This window comes from Ruditapes philippinarum, unplaced genomic scaffold (assembly GCF_026571515.1).
Source record: "Ruditapes philippinarum isolate M1 unplaced genomic scaffold, ASM2657151v2 ctg2890_1_1_1_1, whole genome shotgun sequence".
Lineage (NCBI taxonomy): Eukaryota > Metazoa > Mollusca > Bivalvia > Venerida > Veneridae > Ruditapes > Ruditapes philippinarum.
The window spans coordinates 177,680-199,119 of NW_026864055.1; the positions used below are offsets into that span (position 1 = coordinate 177,680).

The window sequence follows — 21,440 nt, forward strand, 5'->3', positions numbered from 1 at the left end:
AGAATTAAATCGAGCATCCAGAGAAAGTTTTGCCACAAAGCAAAACTGGCAGACTAAATGAAATAAAAACTGGAAACTTTTATCTCTGGGCTTTACTCTTTCTACCGGCGTTAATGTCCTTAATGGGTTCTAAACGAAAAGTAAGTATATACTGTTGTTATTAAATGAATCGTGTTATTTTCTTTCTCATATTAATCCAACGTAAAAGCATACCGTGCCATTAATTTTACACACAATCTTTTTCAGTTCAATTGTGTAGGAAGCCGTAAGCATATAGACACATTGTAGAATCTGATTAAGTACTAGTATTGAACATTTACTAAGTTATAAGTATCAAGTTTCTTGCTCAAGGAAACATTACTTGCCTCTGACATGTGGTTAGCAATCTTACTGGTCCTATGCCTTTATAAATCAGCCACGACTCCACCGTTATTTTTGTGCAAGTGCCATGATACAAGATTTGTAATATAGACACTTAATAAATGAAGTTTTACAATATTGTTTATAAATGCAACACTGTTTTCATTTAATGATATTAACTATCTTTCCTATTAAAAAAACTTTCATAAAAGAAGAACATATATATATATATATAAATGATGGGTAAGCTGAAGAATAAGATAATACAAGTTGAGAGCTGGTCTAGCCGTGAATTTGCATGCCTCTCAAAAAATAGAAACATACAGAATCCCTAAAGAAAGCCAAACACGGCAAAATTGAAAATGTTGCAGACTCGGTTTGATTGACTTTGTTCATGGACGGTACTGGAAAGTGAAAGTTACCGTCCACGCCCCCTAACACCGGCTTAAGCAGAAGTCAACATTTAAACGTGAAATAGTAAAATTTTGAATTTAGAAACATCCACTTATGTGTTCATACGGCGGTTATCATGGAACCTTCAATGTGACACCTCCGTGCCATTCCATGAAAAGCGGCGTATGGTCCCTAAGTAATAAAAAGCGTGTGCCCTAAACGAGAAAACAATGGGCGGAACTAAATAAAATGGAATTTTGAAAGGGGATCAAAGGTTATGAAGCCTGCGTATCACAGATAAGACGTCAAAAGACAAATTTAAAAAGCAAGCAACATATCCTAAGGGTGATTCAACATTATTCAAGTAGGAATATTGGAACCACCCAACTAGAAAATAATGCCGAAAAGTTGAAACTAAAAATACCACAAGCGCAACAATAATGTCGTGCTAAACGATCTTCAAGGATTGAAAATATAACATCATTGATTAAATGTACGGGGAGACTTTACAGCCGCCACACGGCACAAATAACACGGTTGTGCTCAAAAAATAGATACATACAGAATCCCTAAAGAAAACCCAACACGGCAAAATTGAAAATGTTGCAGACTCGGTTTGATTGAGCCTGTTCATGGACGGTACTGGAAAGTGCAAGTTACCGTCCACGCCCCTAGCACCGGCTTAAGCAGAATTCAACATTTAATCGTGAATTAGTAAAATTTTGAATTTAGAAACATCCACTTATGTGTTCATACGGCGGTTATCATGGAACCTTGAATGTGACACCTCCGTGCCATTCCATTAAAAGCGGCGTATGGTCCCCAAGTAATAAAAAGCGTGTGCCCTAAACGAGAAAACAATGGGCGGGACTAAACAAACGGAATTTTGAAAGGGGATCAGAGGTTATGAAGCCTGCGTATCACAGGTAAGACGTCAAAAGACAAATTTAAAAAGCAGGCAACATATCCTAAGGTAGATTCAACATTATTCAAGTAGGAATATTGGAACCACCCAACTAGAAAATGCCGAAAAGTTGAAACTAAAAATACCACAAGCACAACAATAATGTCGTGCTGAACGATCTTCAAGGATCGAAAATATAACATCATTGATTAAATGTACGGGGAGACTTTTCAATGTGACACCTCCGTGCCATTTCACGAAAAGCGGCGTATGGTCCCCAAGTAATAAAAAGCGTGTGCTCTAAACGAGAAAACAATGGGCGGAACCAGATTTATGTGGTAGGGCCCTATTTAGAGCCATATTTTGCTCATATGACACAGATACTGGTAAGTTAAAGTAAAATTACTATGCATGATTTCAGGGATATTGCATTTTTCATAATCACAGATGTACAGACTCATTCAATCAAACCGAGTCTGCAATTTTTATGTGATTTTGTTGTGACTTATGCTTCCGAGGGATCACTTTCTTTCCAGATTTTTAAAATAAGCGCTAACGATTTGCAGTCAACAGACATTCCAATTTAATTGCAGAATTTAACACTTGTTAAATTGTCGAGGACTTCCGACTGAGTTCAGATTGGAAAAAAATATCTTTGATTTGTTTTGTGTTATTTCATTTTTCTTAGATTGAATACATTAAGAATAATACAATTTAAATGACTTGTACAGTTATTTTTGAATTCCTTATATTATTTATATGCCTGTTCCCCTGATAAGATTGTAAAATGCGTCGCATGTAAATTGCTTCTTATTCTAGCAGTCGTCAGTTTTGAAATTAATATCCGCTCAGGCGTTGCTGTTAAAAATTAGAATAATGCATATACTTCTGATTGAAAATAAAGGCTATACAACACATTGTAGTTTGAGCATTTTTGAAAAAGGATTGTGATCAAAAGATCACATCACGTTCTTCAAAGGAAAAACACAGTATGTGAACCACATCTGCTTGGTTCACCTATTTACATAAGTGCGATTCAATATTTATATCATGTTACCGTTATCTGTTTCCCAGACAGAGATCCAAATTATGTTATGTTTCATAACATAAATTCATTTTAATGAGAAAGTTTTGTTTTAGTATGAACATATTGTAATTTATTTATGATAATGAACGAAAATATAATCTAGCAGAGTAACTGGTATTAAATGATTCCTGTAAGATTTTTTAGCGTTTTTTTTCCTTTAGTGACCACCACTATGTCAAATGTTAAAAAGAACTCGAAAAGATACAGCATGATGCTGCAAGAATTGTAAGTGTATGCACTAAACTTGTTTCCATATCGGAGCTCTATCACGAAATATGCTGGGAAAGTCTTTCTGAGCGCCGTCGTAAACATAAATTAATTTTATTCTTTAAGATGGTAAATGGGATTTCTCCTGAATATATGTGTAATCTTGTTCCTAATACAGTAGGTGAAACAAGTCAGTATAATCTTCGTAACTCAACAAATCTCCAAATTATACCTACAAGAACTTCTCTATACGCTAATTCTTTTGTTCCTTCAACATTAAAAGAATGGAATGAGTTACCACTCAATGTTAGAAATGCAAACTCATTAATTAAACAACTTTAAGTCCCTCCTAAATCAGGGAAGTAGCAAAAACAATTCTTTATTCTATTACGGTGACAGGAAATATCAAATACTTCACACGCGACTCAGGAGAAATTGCAGCTCTCTCAATCAACATTTATTTTTAAAGAATATTGTTTAATCGCCCCTTTGTCAGTGTGGTGAAATTGAGTCAACCAACAACTATTTTTATGAATGTCAAAGATTTGATAACAAAAGATGTATTCTGTTTAATACAGTATCAAATATTATTGCTCCTTCATTAGAGATCATCTTGTTCGGAACGGAATCCAAATCAATTGAAGCAAATGAGGTTATATTTTCTGCAGTTCATAAATATATCAAACTAAGTAAGAGGTTCGAAACATGATCTATCACACACCCGTGCCGATTTTGCGACTCCGTAAATATGGTATTGCACGGCCGTGCATATATTTTGACGTGACGTCATTAGCGTTATACAAACATAGTGTAAAACGCGCTAAATGTTAGCATTATACTATAGACACGTCAATGAAAAATGACTTTTATTTCACTTTGAACGGTCTTTATTTTGGGTATTTGATAAATAGAATATTAAATTCGTGTAAGTTTATTACTGAATTTATTGCACTCGTTGAATAAAATAATATTATGCTCGCCAGAGGCTCGCATAATATAATTTTATTCAACTCGTGCAATAAATTCAGTATTGAACATACACTCATTCAATATCTTCTATTTATTAATACATCTTGTACTCATTATCACAGTCGTCTTTTTTACCATTAAATTTGTATTCTCCAGAACCAGCCAAAGCAAGTCAGTTCCTAATGTGCTAGGATAACGTTATATTTACAACTAATTCCCCCAATTTATTATATATGTCTGAATATGTATGTATCCTTAAGGTTTTGTTTCTCTAACATATGTATATCTAATATATGTATATGAATTGATACACATTGTCTAAGTAGATTGATGCCATCACTTTGTTGTTAATTCAAAATAGAGTCGGAGAAAAACTATATAAGATTTTATATCTTTCGTTCTAATCCATTTCATCAATGTATATATTGCATGATTGTATATTATGTACTGTGTATGATTATGAATAAAATATGTTTAAACTAAATGTAAAAAATGAACAATCATTATCAATACAAATTAATTGTTGAATTAATATAAAGGCTTACAGGTTAAAAACAATTAGGTTAGATATAGAGGATATTGAATTCGTGTAAGTTCAATACTGAATTTATTGCACGAGTTGAATAAAATTATATTATGCGAGCCTCTGGCAAGCATAATATTATTTTATTCAACGAGTGCAATAAATTCAGTAATGAACTTACACGAATTTAATATTCTTTTTATCACATACCCAAAATAAAGACCTTTCAAAGTGAAATAAAATTCATTTTTCATTGACGCGTCTATAGTATAACGCTAACATTTAGCGCGTTTTACACTATGTTTGTTTAACGCTAATGCCGTCACGTCAAAATATATGCACGGCCGTGCAATACCATATTTACGGAGTCGCAAAATCGGCACGGGTGTGTGATAAATAAATTTATTTTATATCAATATTCCATGCGCAGACTTACACGGAAATGGGAGATTGCACCTACAATATTCATATTATACTTGTACCTTGTTATCGTTATTACAAGCTCGAACTTGAAATATTCGTGAATATATTCGATTCTTTACACAAGTTTGAAATATTGTTTGATTAATAAAAAAACCCAAATAACTTAATGCAATGAATAATGCATTTGCTCGTTAACTGATTTACAAAAAAATAATTTTCAACAAAAGAACCTATAAAGAAACATTACTCACTCTCGTTTACTACAAGCACAAGTTTTTCCATCCGACTTAATCCAATTTGGAAATACACTGTCGCGTGTTCTGTGACATCAAGTCAAATAATTACCGGTAACAAGATATTAATACCAGCTGTTGTATACATGTTTAAAGACAAATCAACATATTGATTAACCAATCAAAGATACAAGAGAACCCAATTTGCTTTAGGAACAATGCAAATCATGTAAATAACATATAACCTTAACCAACTTTGTATCGAAGTTTAATACATTTTAAACTTCATCAATATCTACACACATTGCTCTTGTTTTATAAAGAGACACTTTGCAAAAGTAATCTATGTACGACAATGCCTTCCTTAAAAAATAATTAATTAAACGAACGACAACCGAAACACACAAAGGAACATTACAATATTCTCGGTTTCCGAAACATTTTATTAGAAATCGGAAAATAAAACTGCTGGTATCAATGGGACCGATAATTAAAGAAATTGAGCAGCAGGTGCTAATATTGGCACGCTCAAAATGACGTAACGATTTGCAAAACAAAATTTTATTTTAAATTGTAATGCTAATAAGCAAACAAAGCGAGTTTGAAAAGGCGACATAAAGGGGTTACTTTTGTCGGCGCCGGTGTCGTTGCCGGCGTACCCTTAAGCTTGCCCGGAGCAAGTCCGTCATTATATCAAACTTGGTATACATGCTTTTAATAATGACCCGAAGTGCAGTGCTCAAGAACCGGTTCTTTGCACTTCATATTTTTTAGTAATTACCCTCTGTTAATTTTCATTCTTTATTTTTGCCAAGGCCATTTCTCTTGAAATGTATAAAAGCTTTGGTCTTTAAACTTCATAGGATGATAGATCTCATTTAGAAAAAGTGCAGGGTACAGAAACCGGTACTCTGCACTTCTTATTTTTGATTAATTGCCTTTTGTAAATTTTTATACTTTATTTTTGTCCGAAACATTTCACATAAATTAAAAAGCTATAGACTTGAAACTTCAAAGAAGATAGATATTATTAAATAGTAGGGCAGTGCACAGAACCTTAACTTTAGTTATTGCCCTTTGTCAATTTTCATATTTTTGTTTTTGTCCTGGCTTTTTCTCCTAAACTATTTTCTTCTTCACAAAGCGACACATCCAACACGCGGAGTTCTAGTTCTTCTTCCTTGTTTTTGCCTTAAAGCACATAGTTATCTCTTGACAAAAATGTTTCTTAATAGCCTTACATGTAGTGTAATTAACCTGAAGAAACAACGTTTTCTTGCGATAGTGTTTAATGATACGAGATGAATATAAGGTATAAATGTACATGCAATTATGCCACAATGTACTTAAATGAGAACAACTTGAATTAAAACAAGGTTCTGACACACCTTTGACAATAAAAATGGTTTTTACTTACACATGGTGTGTCTTTCGTTGACAAAAAAAATCAAGCATATAATGTTGTCAATTTACGTGCATTTTTTCTGTCACAATATATGAATACTGGAAAACAAAAAAAAGTTACAAAAAAAAAACAACAACAACAAAACAATATTTGTTTCCCGCCGTTACTTTTACGAAGAAAGAAAGAAATGAAATGATATCGTAGAAAGGATTTCTATATGTTTGCATGTCGATTTTAAACCTTATACTTACCATTAACATTCTGTTTTCTTAAAATTTTAAAAGTATATAGAATCTTCAACATACAAGTATATCAACATCATGGAAGAAATTGCATCTTTACATACTCGACCTTTCTAAGCTGTTCTGTAAAATATCTGTAATAATTACCAGTTGTTTTTGTTAATTAGGTGTAAACAGCTGTTCTTTCTGTTCACGTAAAGAGAATGTTTAGCTTATTGGTAAACCATTACAAAGACATGTTTTTTATTAAATGCACATTATGCCTCAAAAATCAAGGTCTTTTTTATTTTTTAGAAATATCAAATGCATGTATGTGTTAAATATATTTCATTTATGGATAAGGGGAAGCATGTAAGATGTTTCACAACTCAAGAAAGTAGCGCTAAACGTGCAGTTATATGTCGAAAAAAGGAGCAAATGTTAACAAAGTAGTATTTTGACCACCATACAAAATACTTATTCACCTTAATTATACATATAGACAGTCCATGTATATGACAAATGAGCACTAATTCTTCTTTAAAAACTGAAACAAGATACTAAAATTCTAGAAAAATAAAATTGCTAGCATTATGGATCTTTATCTTCGTTTGGCTGTTGTTGTTATGAATTAAAGCTGCATTAATTAAATATTTGACAATATTTTGCCGTCAGCCTAAAAACCAAGCAAACAGCAGTTTATTAAACTGTTTAACAGTATTGTTCTAAATCTAATAAAATTTTGTTAATATATTATGATTTGAAACAGACACAATAAAGTTCGTATACGAATTTTAACATGCAAATAAAGACCTACATCAGCTCGTGTATGCGCTACGTCACAGTGTTATAAATGCTATCTGGAACATTTTATTAATGAAATATCGCTATTTCAGTATTTATGAAATTTATTAAATGTAGCTTTAGCGATCGCAGTTTAAGAGTTATAGATACACTATAACTGTACATAGCAATTTTTTGTCTACTATAAGATCAGCAAAATGTAAGAATATAACTGTTTGTTTTGAGTGAATTACGGAAAGCAGCATTTTTTAATTTTTTTTATTTGCTGTAAAGCTTATGTGTATTGCTATCCGTAGACATAGACATATTAACAATCAAGATAATATTTTATTTTACAGACTGTAAGATTTCAAGATTGTTAGTACAGAGAGTCAGCTCTCGAAGATACAAAGTGTATTCAACGATTTTGAAACATTTCGAAGGCCTTCATCCTATTTTAAGTCTGTTATTTATTCTGTCTAGACTTAAGGGTCTCATATCTCTTTTAATGTAATAGATGATTTACTTTTATTCAAGCAAAGTGAATAACAATCTAAAGCTAAATGTTTTTGAGGTCTTTAAAATTTTAAAATATATTGTTTATATCATAATAAAGATAAATAATATAAGAAGATAAAAATGAAAGAAATCGGTCTGCTTATTGCATTTATAACAGTTGAATGTACCATAAATATCCGCGAAATCACCTTGTACAGACGAATATGTAAATTTCAACCATTTAACTTTCGTAAAGCATTTAGTAATTTAGTCATATAATTTATAACAAGCTCCCCAGGTGATGCTTTTTCACTTTAATTATATCCATTTGAGACAATTTCAATACCAGGAAAAACTCATGCACGTTTATTAGTCATTTAACTACCTTTGAACTTTTTGTGGTAATCGAAATAAGTGCAACATTGTTTCGAAGAATATGGTTGTAATAAAGCGTTTTATTACTTTTCATTATTTGTTCACGACGTGGCAAATTTTTCTTTGTCCGATGTGATGTGAATAGGTTTACAAATATCAATGTGAACACTTTAAATATTATGTCTTGGCACTGTGTCTTCTGTGCAACACTTTTACTCTCAATATTTTCTAGTATAATAATTCCTTTCAATCAACACAAACATGTATCATCATTCCCTAAATTTGTTTTGAACTCACGGAATAATAAGAACCATCACTTCTTACATTCATCAGGATTTTTTTACACTCTCATTCGAAACGTTTGATGTTACGACATAAGCTTTCTGATGACATTTACAAATCTAATAACAATCCAGACTAGCCTAATGTTACATGCACAGTATCAACTTGGCAATGGAAATAGTATAAAACATCATATAGAGTCAATATTTTTCAAATTTCTTTTCCCAACCAGAAACACTATCTGCCTCAGCATGGAAACTGAAAAGTACTGCTTTAGTGTGAGACAATAATTTCATTTCTATTATGTTCTTTATTCATCGGCACCAAATCAGTACCGACATGTTGTGCTTGTGGTATTTTTAGTTTCAACTTTTCGGTATTTTGTAGTTGGCTGGTTCCAATATTCCTACTTGAATAATGTTGAAACACCCTTAGTATACATGTATGTTGCCTGCTTTTAAAATTTGTCTTTTGACGTCTTATTTGTGATACACGTACGCAGCAATAATCTCATCAGATGTTGTTTTTGACCTAATTACTTAATCATACAAAATTCAATGTTTTCTTGTTTATCAAAATGTGTTCGAATTCTGATCTGATTACACGTGTATAATTTTTAGACCCAGTTTAATATTGTTGATCATGCCGTATTATTATATTGACACCGGTTCCTTTGCTCGTAAATAATTTCAGTGTCGTAGCAATTACAACAGTAAATAACATGTAAAATGAAGTTGATATTTTCAAAGTGACAAACAGAACCACTCGCTGTCTCAGCATTGATTTTGATAATGTAACCATAGTTATATTATTTCAGAAAACTTGTTTTAGGAAATAAAAAGACGTCTGGTGTTTGACGTTTATTATTAATTGAATAGTATTATCAGCAAAACTCAGAGATAATCTCAGTAAATGTTGTTTGAGTGGTAATAGATATGTCGGATCAATGCCGTATTGTATAATTAACAAATCCTGTCATTAAAATAAAGGAAATAGAAGGAATAATGACAGGTCATTATGTATATATGTCAAAAGGGTGCAGTATATTTAAAGAATTTGCTAAGAGCCTCCTTTAGAACTAGTTAGACAATGTTTACTCTATAATTCATAAATAACCATACATAATCGTTGCAACCATTTGTCAATATTGAATACCACTTAGGTGCAGCACGTTAAAAGCATCTAACATGAATGTCATTTTACCTTAATTAAAACTTCCAGTTACTCAAACATGCACTTTTATATGCTTTACAAAATAATTGATTTAATTCAGCAGCCTCAATTATATTGCAAATTATACATTTTGCTTTATATCTACATATTGATCATGCCAATCCTACTCGTAGTTTGATACTTATGAACATTTTACAGCATTTTTATTAAATTTATAAACATGCATTTCTTTATTTCTGGTTTATTTTCTGACATATAAACATGCACATGGGTGTAATTTTGTGCTATAAAATCTACAAAATAGTCAATCAAAATGATAATATTCGTCTAAGTTATAAAATTGTAAAGTAATTGTATAAATTTTATATATCATCAAGTCTAAACAACAAACATAACTGTGAAAGAAAATATGTTTTATATTAACAACTTGTAAAAGTTTCATCCTAACATTTGTTTATAAATTTATTTACTTAATTACGTTACATATAAAAATCTTCTTAATGTTTTTTTATGAATCTTGATTGTTCTTGGACTGCATATCCTGTAATATTCAATTGATGTCAATTAGCAATTGTATCATAGTTTGGGGACCTTTCTGATGAAAATGTACCAGAGTTTAATCGTATACATATACATGTACAGTGCGTTATCTGGTGTGCAGGTATTCGGAGCATGCCCGTTGATTGGTTCATTTTTTGCTGAGGTTTACTTATTGTAACAGAGGCATGGAAATCGATAGAAATATCATTTTCAGATGCTCGTTCAGTGGTTACTTTTTTCTTGGGTTTCAAATTGTGACAACAGGGAGCATGTGTTTATGTTTTACTGATACAAAAGAGAAAGAACATCAAAACACTTGGCAATCTGATTGATACTCGGGGGCTACGCCCCATAAAACAAATCAGATATCCTCGTGTTTCGATGCTCTTTCTATTACTAAGCGAATAAGAACCTTATCAGATTTACATATATTTTATATTTAATTCATAATATCAAATTGTGATTTAGTTATAATTTTCTATGACAATATGACAAGTAAACAATAAAGCAGTTGCTTTACAACGATCGCATGAAAATATGTGACAAAATGTTCTTTTAGATTTTATAAAAGAAAAGAGATCAATGTTAAGGAAAAGTGATTAAAAAGTGTTGTTTTTTTCTTATATGAATGTGTTCTTTTTTATTAAATTTTATGATGATATAATTTTAAGATGATGGCAGCTGTTTAACAAAGAAATTAAGTGACCATGAGAGTGCGCACTATGTTTTTCATCGGACAGCTTAAATGTAGTTGACTGTGTATCACTAAGAAGGAAGAAGGACATTTTACAAACATGATAATTCTCCATTCTCTTAAATTGTCAACATTATTCCGCCCCAATATTGAACTATATCATTCAAAATGACAATGGATTGAACACTAATCACGTGTCTTTTAAGTACATTATTTAGCTGTTTTTTCTACTAGAGATAGCTATTGAAAGAAAACAAAATAAAAGGTTGTCCTGCGGCTATTTCATTGCTACAATCTCTTGTTCTTATTGATTCCACAAACTAAGTACAAACAACATCCATCTATAAAAGCAGCATGTGATATATCCACCAGTGCTTCCTTCTAAAAGCTAATTGCAGTCGAAAGAGTTTAGGATACCTCATCATTACAATCTTGTCTTGCGTCAGGTTTGTAAATATTGATGCCATTTAACAATACATGTGAAGGCTAAATAGACAAAGAACTTTTATGAAATTTCAATTTTAAGTTTTCAGGAGTGTTATTTATTGTATAACATAGTTCACTCTAACCAGTGAAGTAAAGTACCTCCATTAGCAATGCTTTTAGTGCTAAGAACATTATTAATTCGTTGCTACTATTAAAAGTCAAATTATTCTTTGTACTTTTTATCTTTCCTTTCTTTTCAAAATGTAATGTGCGGTTTTTATCTATCAATTCCTAACATAAAAGTCAAAATATCGTCCGTTTACGTATCTAATACAATGTGTTTGGCAAATTAAGCAAATACCAACTTTTTAAACATTGAATTGTAGATTAGACACCATAAAGTATAAAGCTGTTTGTCTGTAGTTTTATAATTATGATATGTGTTACACTTACAGTAATAAATGATAATACCAAAATACATACATGTTGATGTATACTTAAGATTTACAGTCAGTCATATTATCATTTTTTAATACAAATAGATTTATTTGTTTGTCGTTGTAAATGCATTACAAAACAGCATTATGTTCATTTGAATATCAGGTAGCCTGTTTGCTATGTTTGTAACATTATTAATATTCACAGTTGACAGTTAATTAAATTTTATTATCGCTTATTTTTTAATAGCATCGCAAAAGATACAGAATTATCATAAAAATATCTTTACTTTCAGTAATAATTTATGTTTTCGTTTTGACATATGAGATCATTTTAGAGTCCGAGAGATATTAGAAATAAAGTACATGTTATAACAATTTTAAAAATGGCTGTTTTAATTGCAAAGTTTCAGTATCATTCTGCAACATGATTGTAAGAGACAAATATGGATTGTAACCAGGGATGGGTAAAGTTACAATTATAATTTAATTAATTACAATTAAGTATAAAAATCATATTATTAAAAATTTTTGCTAATTGAGCCAAATTCAATTACTTTAATTGTAATTAATAAATAACTTTGTGAAATTCTTCATTTAATTGTCAATTAAATTCAATTAATCTGAATTTTGTGCACAATAACCATTGATCTGTTTTAGGTAAGATGCATTTTTTCACCTGTATTGTCTGATATAGATAATTTTCCAAGATAATTGATAATCCTCTGTCAATGATTTTAATACAGATCTTTTTCCAGATAATATTTGTTACTTTCGTAATATAATTATTATATAAGTTTTGTTTGTTTTATAATCATTTTCTAACATAAGGATGTTATATTATTATTCCTGATATCTGATACAAATATTTGTGCCACAATATGAGATCAGCCTCAATGCAGTGATGATGCTCATCCCCATTACTCATCCCAATTGATATAATTATATTAAGAATAACCAGAAAACCATATGATTCAAAACAATGTCTATTTCTATAAATGATGCACAAGTTGATGCAATTTTTTAAAACCATATACTTCTGTATTTTGATTATGCCAAGCATGTTAACCCATGTACTTCAAGAGCCTGAGGATATTAAAAAGTCAAAATAAATAAAATATATCCTTAATATAATATATAGTGGTTTTCAACAATGAGCAGAATGTGTTCTATCTGAAACTGGTAATTCCTCATTTTCGACAAGCCTGTTACTATGACATATTTTTTTTAGTTTCTGATATTTGATGCATACTTCCTGATGAAAACATTCTTTGTTATTACCTTATCAATTTCTGATGATAACAAAAGGGATATATTTCTATATTATGTCATGTTTCTCTTCTTTATAATTCAAACCCTATATACACATAATTATACCAGACTCTATTCGATCATCAAAACGATGCGTCGTTATTAACAGTTGCTTTTCTATGTTAGGTTTGTATGCGAAAAAAAACAACACAAAATTGATGTTAGACATTATTTAAGCCAAGATGTTAGACATTATTTAAGCCAAGATATAATATTTTTTTCTGTTTAGATAAGGATTTAAATCTCAATTTTGTCAAGTGTTTCAAGCGTTTATCATATAAAAAAAGTCTCATATATACTTTAAAGCAATATTTTTAATCATTATGTTTAAACTCTGAGTAATTTCCATCTGCTTTGTCGTGTCTACTAAACTGAGATTACTGAATGAATGTATTGAGTGATTGACAGAAACAATTTAAAGCCTGAAAGGTTTGCTATTTAAGTACAATCATTAATTGAATGTTCTCTTTCATATATTGAAAGTTTTTCGTCAACAGAAATATTTAAATATGTGAGGATCTACATAAACAACCGTATTTAACAGCATAAAACATCAAAAGCTAAGATTCTATTTAGTGCTTTTATTGAAAAATTGCTATGCTAACTCTATATAGTGGATAAATCAAGTGCATGATAATAAACGAAAATGTTACTGTGACCACAAGGAAATTACTTTAAGTGAATAAATATATTTTCCGCCGGTTAAGTGAAGCAAATTAGGCGGTAAATAATTTCCTTTGGATTGGATAGATCTTTTGAGTGTACCAATCAGAAGTTGTTTTGTTTAATTACGTATGCACGAGTTACTGTGCATTATGAATTGTAATTGAAAGTCATTCAGCTTTGGGTATCGATACTTTACAGTCGCAGTAATTTTTAACATGGATTCTTCACCTTCTCGTCAAACTGAAGTTCAACAATCTGATATCAACCAAACGTTGCAGTTGGTACTCGATCAATTAAAAGGGCAGCGACAAGAAATCAGTTCCTTGAGAGAAGACGTTAAAGGAAAAAAAATTTCCGTCACGTCAGAGGTCAAAAAGTTGAAAGAAAAAGAACTTTCGTGGAAGAAAGAAGGTAACAAGATTCAATACACTTTTAACTCTCAAGTGTCTGATTTGGTTAGACAAGCCACCTGGGCTATTATAAACAATAAACTTGATTACGCATTGGACTTGTTGAAGGAAACTGACGAAAAAGTTCACCAACGTAATAAACTCATCCGAATTGCAGACACGAGTGAGGGTGGCTGGGAAACGGTGCGCCAATACGAGGCTTATCCAGTTGCCAGCGATAGCGAGGACGAAAGCAAAATATCTAAGGCAGAAAACAGGGCTTTACGTAAACGTAAACGAAGTCAGCAGAAAAAGTCGTCTACATCGCAATCTAAGAATGCATTACTTCCAGGGCCTCCTTCTTATGGTAGGAATCCTCCACTTCAGTCATGGGGAATGCAGAATTCCGCTTCGGCTAATTTCCAGGCAGGGGCAAGTACTTCTAATTTTCGTTCCTACTCAGGAAAGGTCTATGACAGTTGCTTCGCATTCGGGGATTTCTCCCACTACAGAAAAGACTGTCCATACGTGTCAGGCACCTACACCAAGCAGAGGTATCCAACCGACAACGCCCAGAACAGAAAATGAAACCGCCGATTTGACATATGAGTATTCTATTTATAGATGTAACTGTATTGATTTTCACGGTGAAAGTTTCACCTATGATTATTTCGAGTACGAACAGGGTCAGAAATCTGTAAAAGATAGGCTAAAACAAAATGTGAAATTTTACATTTCATCTCTAAAAACTAAATTCCCAATTTTAAGAAGTTATGACCATATTTATATTATTTCAAAACATTTGTTTGTTTGTTTGAGGGTTTTTTTTGTTACTTTTTGTTGTTGTTGTTGTTTTTGTTGTTGTTTTTTTTTTTGTAAAAAAGGACGTCTGCTGTTTGACGTTTGTTATTGTTGGACTAGTATTATCAGCAAAACTCAGAGAAAATCCCTGCAGATGTTGTTTAAGCGGTAAATAGATCTAGATATGTCAGATCAATGCCATATTGTATTAATCCTGCCATTTGAATAAAGAATCAAGAGGTCATTATGTTCACATCAAAAGTGTACAGTATATGAAGAAACTTCTTTAGAACTTTTTAGATAAAATTTATTCTTTATTTTAGATTTAACCATACAGACTCGTTGCAAGTGTGTGCAAATATTTACCACAACGTAGTTGCAGCAACCTTTGTTTTTATTACTTCACCCGAAAGCATGCACTACTATTTGCTTTACGAAATAACTGAACCTTAATTATTATGGCAAATCATACATTTTGTTTTTACTCTCCATATTGATCATGCCAATCCTACTAGTATTTTGATATTTATTTCACAGCACAGAAGCACTTTTATCGAATTGACAAACATGCATTTCTTTATTTCTTATTAATTTTCTGATATATATAGTTACATAAATATGTTAAATATTGTGCGAAAAATTTAGAGTGAGTCGACCTTGTAGAAAAACGATATTATTATTGTAAAATATATATGATGATTGTAAAGTATTTGTTTAAATTTGTATAAATCACGTGTGAGAACTGTACTTCTTGACATGATTAAAATCGATATATTGTTCCAATATCTATAGATTAGCCAATATGCAACTGGGTTTTCATTTAAAGAAAGACATTTTAAAAAATTTATACACTCTAGACGTATTTTCTCAAGACAATTTTGTATGCTTTGTTATTAAGTTTTTAATCTTTTAGCAGTAAAGATACATTTGTTTAAAGAATACTTAAGTCTTTGTTAATTTTATCCCTGCAAAATGAATATTGGCAAGACTTGGCAAGTCATTATATTCAGAACATATCAAAAGCTGACTATATTGATATTGATGATATTAGGCAGCGTTTGTGCTATACATTTTCTAAAATATATATCAAATTCAATATTCAAAGCTATAAACACAGTACAATCATATGGCGACTTTCAAGCTTTTCTGGTAGAGGAAGACCTCACATGCCATTCAGTGCATTATTTCAACGTTCCGTTAGCTTGCTTGATAGATGGGAGGGGCAAGTTGTTGACATTCAACGACCATAATTAACCACATGGGCATGAATGCCCCTAAAAAAGAAAACAAACTTGTGATAGAGGATATGTTTTATACTAACATTGCATGAAATGTTTCACCTTAAACAATATTTTTTTAAATTTCGTAACATATTAAAGTCTCTTTAATGCTGTTAAAAATCTTGATTCTCCTTTGGCAATGTGACACAATTTCCATATTATTGTCATTAAAACAAAACAGATCAATGCATAAGAAAAATAATATTTTTTCTTTACATTAATGTGTTCCTTTTTATCAACTTTTATGATAATACATTTTTAAGATTATGGCAGCTGTCCAACAAAGAGTGCGCGCTATTTTTTCGGACCGCTGAAACATAGTTGACTGTGTATCACTACAAAGGACAGTTTACAACCATGATAATTTGACCTGCTGTATTTTACTATAAAATCCAACAACATTTTACTACATGATGAGTTTTCAGTATAAAAATTCTGTCGTTTGATTTACATATTTACATTCTCTTAAAATGTCAATATACTCCGCCGCCATATTAAACAGAACGCCAATTGAACGACAAAACATTTAACGACAGCATACAAAATGACAATGAATTTAAACAATTATCACGTGTCTCTTAAGTGCATCATTTAACTGTTAATTCTACTAGATAAAGGTATTGAAAGACAAAAGAATTAAAGGTTGTCCTGCGGTTAATTCATTATTACAATCTCTTGTTCTTATTGATTCCACAAGTTAAGTACACTCAACATCTATTTATTAGGGCAGCATGTGATATATCCGTTTGTGCTTCTTTCTAAAAGCCTTATGCAGTCAAACGAGTTTAAAATTACCGCATCAATACAATCTTGTCTAGCGTCTGGAATGTAAATATTGATGCCAATGCACAAATCTTGTGAAGAGTAAATAGAAAATGAACATTAAACCAAGTCATTTCAAGCAGTTTTTAGGAGTGTTATGTCAATTTAACTGTAAATTTTCAATGCATCTTAATGCTTAGAGAATTATATCGAAAATCGAAATGATATGTCATGGAGTTGGTTTTAATTGGTTTGAGCAAAGTATTAGCAATAAAATCTCAAACAAAATGAAATTTTCAAAAAGCCAGACAGTTTATAAAAGCCATGTAACAACAAAATAGGACTGAAAAGAAAACAGATAACTTAAAATAATAAATATTCAACACACAAAAATCTTTCCTTTACATCAAATTGAATATTCTACTAGGAATTTAAGATACAAAGATTTAACATAGGGGTGAATTTAAACCATTGCTATTGTTGTAATTCTTTTTCTAGAAATTAATTTTTCTTCTGGATTTGTGATGTGTACGTTACAAAGACATCTATTTTTATCGCCTTAAATGCCACATCACATTCGCTAAATTTTACAATGTTGAGGATCTTGTTCTAAAAGTTGTTATGCTTTTTTTAATGTTGTTTTTTTTCTTAAGTAAAAAGTCATATCTCTTTTATCTTAAATTCCAGATAATATTTGTTACATTTGCAATATAATTATAAGTTTTGTTTGTTTTTACAAAGTATAATCAGTTTCTAATTTAGTCAACTTTAAACGACAAAACAATTAACACTACATTGTTTTCATCCATTGGTATTCATCAGGGTTAATCTTGGGATGACTTTTTATTGTATGAGACAAGTGCACAAAATAATAGTAAAATAATTGTAATATTGGCGTATTGATTTGCAACAATACATAGATAATAGATATAAGTTAGTTTCTGCCTAAGATGGTGCTGGTGTGCGTCGACGGTAGCTTGCATATACCACTGCCGGTCATTAATAGGTTCACTCAAGCAAATCCTGAAACATTAACAGTTTGGCCGTTTAAGGCGTTCTTATGGGATTCTGCTTGCCTCTATTTTATATACAGACAACTTGCTTAGAGTGTAATAATCTATATCTTCTGCATAAAATTTACAGAAGTATTGCTTGCATTTTGAAAAGCGATAATTCCAAAATGCCTGTATGACAAAAATGGTTTTGCATATTTCCAATGGTGCAAATTACCTAAGTATACAAGTCGTTGTCACTTTAATTAAAAAATCAGCTTAATATTTTGTTCCTGAAAACTTTATTCTGTTAACGTAGTACTTAAATGCGTATTGATTAATAGAGACATTCTAGGTTACAACTCTAAAAGAACCGACCATAAGATAATAAAAACAACATAATGTTTCAGTTTATAAACTTTCATTACAGAAACATGTATGCGTTTTAGTCGTGACACTCAAAATCAAACAGCAAATAAATCAATGTGCTAGCTCTGTTACACAACTATATATCAAACATTTAAAGAACTGGAAGCCAGAGCAGTAATAAAACTTTACTGCAGTGCATAAACGTTCGCAGTTAGCTTTAACTATATTTTTAAAACATTCATTAACTGTAATTAACAGACTGAAAGTTATGCTATTTTTGTAACGAAATAGTTTGAAAACTATCTCCCGTTTTGAAATGTGCATCAGTTTTAATGGCCCTTACGAGTCAAACTGTACCCTGGGTCTAATATGACTCATTAAACGATTGAAAACATCAATTTTAAATTAACCCTTTTGGGTTGGCCATTTACTTTTAAATGATTCAAACATGATTTTATCAATCATTGAAATGTAAACGTACATAATACATGATTACTGTCAATTTAAAATAAATCTGAAATTCTGTCTTAACGCTTTACCTTGAAGTGTTGCTGGTTTGATATTTTTTACATATGAATACAAAGATAACCAATGTACGGGAGACAGTCTTTAACGGAGCACCCCCCCCCCCTTTGACAAATAAGGCCAAACGAATATAATATAAAAAATATACTACACATGAAAGATACAATATAAATAGTATGTTATTTATAATTATGTGTTTTACTAGGATATGTATAACCAGTATTTACTAAGTGAAGTAGAATACATTGTTTGTTTGTTTGTTTGTTTCATTTTACGCCTTTTTCAACAGTATTTCAGTTATATAGGCGGGTAGTTTCCTAACCATCGTTCCGTTCCTGGAGAGTTACACCAGTACTCGACTACCTTCCTCCGCGCTAAACTACCAAAGCATCTCCCGGGGATCGAACCCACGCCAGAGAGGTAACTGGATTAGAAGTCATCGACTCTAACCCCTCGACCACGGAGGCGGTTAAGTAGAATACATTAAGATGTTATATTATTATTCCCGATTATTAATACAAATAGTTTTTGTGCAACAATTTCATATCAGATTACTACACCAGACACTATTCGGTCATCAAAACAATGCGTTGCTATTGACAGTACCTTTTCTATGGTAGGTGTGTATGCGAAAGACCTAGATTGATGATAAATGTTATTTAAGGCACGATATTATATTTTTCTGTTTAAACAAGGATTGTTATATCCTTTTTTAAGTGTTATAAAGCGTTTGTCATATATAAGACAAAAATCTCATAAAAATCAGATACATAAAAGCATAATTTCAAATCAATATGTTTTAACTCTGGGTAATTTTCACCTGCATTTTCGTATCTACCACACCGAGATTTCTAAATGAATATATATATAGAATGATCGACAGCCTGAAAGGTTCGTCGACTTTTTTTGTACAATCATTGTTTGAATGTTCTCTTTGACATACTGAAAGTCTTTCGTCAACAAACGTATTAAAATATGTGAGAAACTACATAGACAACCGTTTTTAACAGGATTAAATATCAATAACAGAGATATTACTTTCTATGCTCACTCTAAATAGAAAAAAATCAAGTGCCTAAAAATAAAAGAAAATTTTACTGTAACATCACATAGATACATGTAATTGATTAATAATTGCTCATTTGGAGGACTTTCTTCAAAAAAAAAATTACTAATAAAACACACAAGTCGAGGAGACTCTATACAAAAATGAAAGCTACCACAGATGCTTATTGAAGTGAGTTCGTTCCTAAGTTACTCCAAATAGACCCATTTTTTAATCTCCCCAGAAAGGACAGGTCACTAAACGTTATCGTATTTTGTACAATCAAGCAAGTACTTTTCAATTTTTAAATCAAATGGCACTTGGTGATATTTCTTCCATGTTATATTCAGTGTAGGCAAAGAAAGATAACAGAGCTTTTTATTAGTTAATAGTGTATATTCAGTTGAAAGAACAAAACATTATTACAATGCTTCACACAAATCTCACTTTTATTCGCAAAAATATTTCGTAATATTTGAGTTCATTTTCTGAAATCATTGAAATCTGTACAGTATTTGAAGTTATTTAAGCAATATAATATAACTTCAAGGCGATGTAAAGCAGACACTACGGATTTCTCCCTGAAACCCTTCATTTTTCTGATAGCTTAGGATCTACGACTTTGTTAATTTAAATGTTTAATGATTGAATACTGCTAACACCGGTGCGAAGAAACGTTATATAAGTATGTTGCACCAAAAATAATAATTATAGGTAGAATTGAGTGTGTGATTTTCATTCTATACTTTAATTTCTTTCAAATAATCTCCTTTCACGATGTTTAGATTATAATCAATGTAAGAACAATGAAATCTTGGAATAAATATTTAAAACACGCTTACCCTTTCTTAGAATCCTCTGTAATTACTGTAAGTAAATAAGTTACAAAACGCAACAATTGCCGTTCACAAACTTAATCCGTCTGCAAGAATGTATTGAATTATTGTAAGAGTACATCATTTCTTGTGACGTATTCAAAAAACTGATGGTTAGTTATTGATGTTCCCTTATTTATCTTAATTGAATGTTCTCTTTCATATATTGAAAGTTTTTCGTCAACAGAAATATTTAAATATGTGAGGATCTACATAAACAACCGTATTTAACAGCATAAAACATCAAAAGCTAAGATTCTATTTAGTGCTTTTATTGGAAAATTGCTATGCTAACTCTATATAGTGGATAAATCAAGTGCATGATAATAAACGAAAATGTTACTGTGACCACAAGGAAATTACTTTAAGTGAATAAATATATTTTCCGCCGGTTAAGTGAAGCAAATTAGACGGTAAATAATTTCCTTTGGATTGGATAGATCTTTTGAGTGTACCAATCAGAAGTTGTTTTGTTTAATTACGTATGCACGA

General features: G+C 31.0%; 1 protein-coding gene across 1 annotated transcript in view; it reads right to left on the reverse strand.

Moving 5' to 3' along the window:
- The window catches only part of LOC132724289 (uncharacterized), a 75,003-nt gene extending 54,069 nt beyond the window's left edge, over positions 1–20,934 (reverse strand). Inside the window, exon 1 of the mRNA XM_060709127.1 lies at positions 20,916–20,934. The gene's annotated coding sequence lies outside the window, so the exon portion shown is untranslated. The remainder of the gene's footprint in view (positions 1–20,915) is intronic.
- Positions 20,935–21,440: the final 506 nt, after the last annotated feature.